Source organism: Tuber melanosporum (genome assembly GCF_000151645.1).
Source record: "Tuber melanosporum whole genome shotgun sequence assembly, scaffold_196, strain Mel28".
Classification (NCBI taxonomy): domain Eukaryota; kingdom Fungi; phylum Ascomycota; class Pezizomycetes; order Pezizales; family Tuberaceae; genus Tuber; species Tuber melanosporum.
The window spans coordinates 74196-76289 of record NW_003298859.1 but is presented as its reverse complement, the minus strand read 5'-3'; positions in this window follow the sequence as shown (position 1 = coordinate 76289).

Genomic DNA, 2094 nt, shown 5'->3' with positions numbered 1-2094 from the left:
TGCCAATCCTTGTTCGAGTCCGCCGAATGCTGTATAAGAGGATGGAGGACAACACCGTTGCCATGCCGGGGTATGAAGACTTTACGGACACGACTGTACTCAGATATGAGGGTATTTCCGGCACAGTAGTACAAGCCCTCCCCCTTGCAGTTGCCCCCCCTGGCTGCTAAGGTGAGAAGGAAAAATAGAAAGAAAATAGCATAGACACAAGTTTTCACCTGTAAACACCAGAATGCCTGTGACACCACGAGTATGAAGCAAAAAGGCCAACCCGAATGGAACCATGGGGGTGTTCGACATCACAAAACAACTCCAGACGAAAGAATAAAGGTTCTTACCTTATAGGAGGAAGCTGGCTGGAGCTGGATAAAGATTGGTAAGCATCTGCATATAGATAGGTGGACATGTTAGAAGGTGTGTATATTAACTGAAGTTCATAGAAAGATAGCTAAAAAATAAAGCAAGATTTATCAACGGGCACAAGTTATGGGCACACAATCTAATAAGAAAAGAACCGGTCGGTCACCATATTCGATGAAGCTGAAAAAGCACAGTTAGAAGCTTTTGTGACACACAACGCACAAACATGACGCCTTAGCTAGGAGGTCATATGCATAGAGATGAACTATGCATGCAGTGCTAGAATGATCGAGTGAGTAATGAATGCTATGGGGTATCACCGGCATGGTCCTTACTGGAAATTCGCAATTATACCTGCCAATCATCCCATCCAGGTTGCCTAGTGTCAAGCGCAATTAGGGTGCTCCTTTGAGGATTGAATGAGGGTGAGGTGGACCGATAAGTCATCCTTCTCTACCTCTGGCTTCCGTTCTCATTCCTGGGTTACCCATAAGCACTCCGAAGAGTATCACCAGAATTGTATCGACGCTACCTTTAAATCCGGACGCGAAACAAAAATAGTGTGCGGGGCTTTCTGCGGTACCTTAAAGTCTGACCTAGTTTTTATTCCATCAAAGGTTAATATGGACTCTACACTCTATGTTACCAATATCATAGAGCCATATCTGGTGCCTTTTTGGCACAAGTGTTGTGAGGAATACAGCTGGATTAGAGTTGTTGAGGATGTTGCTCCAGGCCATAAGAGGGCAGCTAAGCACTACTGAAGGCTAAATGAGATGGAGCAAATCAGGTGGCCGGCACAGTCACCTGATTTTAATCTAATTGAGGCTCTTTGGATAGATATGGAGGCAGAACTGGGAGAGACATGGGGGAGGATGGGGGATATTCCTACTTTGGAGAGGGTTTTAAATACTGTATGGCATGGAATTCCTGTGGAGCGATTGGAGAACTTGATTCATAACATACTACAACGATTGCAGGCAGTTATAGATGCTGAGGGAGGACCTACACCATATTAGTTTGTAAATAAAATAGAAATTGTGAAAATGCGCCTGACTTTTGTCCTTTACGTATTTTGGTCATCGGGCATCACTCGGCCTTTCTCTTTAGTTCTAGTTCCCATATATGCACAGTGCCCATTTCGGAAGTGCACTTGACTTATAGTGACCCCTGAGTACTAAAGCACCGTACTGTATTACCAGCAGTCTCCCTATCAAGACCTCGAGGAGAGAAGAGTCTAACAACTAGTGTCTAATTGTTTATATTTATTTCTACCCCGCCTGCCCGCTGAACCACTATCCACATCCTCCCGCCTCCCCTACTTCCTACTCCTCCTCTCCCTCTCTCCCCTTCCCCCTCCCCCTACTGCCTCCCCATCCTTACACCAACCTGGTATGCACAGCTTTTGTGTACAAGTATGATAAGAATAGAAAAAATCATGATACTGTATCATACAGTACAGTCATATCTGAAATGTTTTCATACCCCGACTTAGCAACAGTGCAATGAACAATTACTCCTACCTCTCCATCCCACCATGGCACCACCATACTCCAGAAGAGCCAGAGAAGACAGAAATAAGGAAAATTATGCCCTGTATAAACATACTAATATGAGATATCATAAAATTTCTAAGTGTCTGAAACTCTGCAAGTCAACTGTTTAAAGTGTTGTCAAAAATAAAAAATCAAGAGATAGAAAACACCCAGATGCCCTCAGGTCAGGGGGGATAAC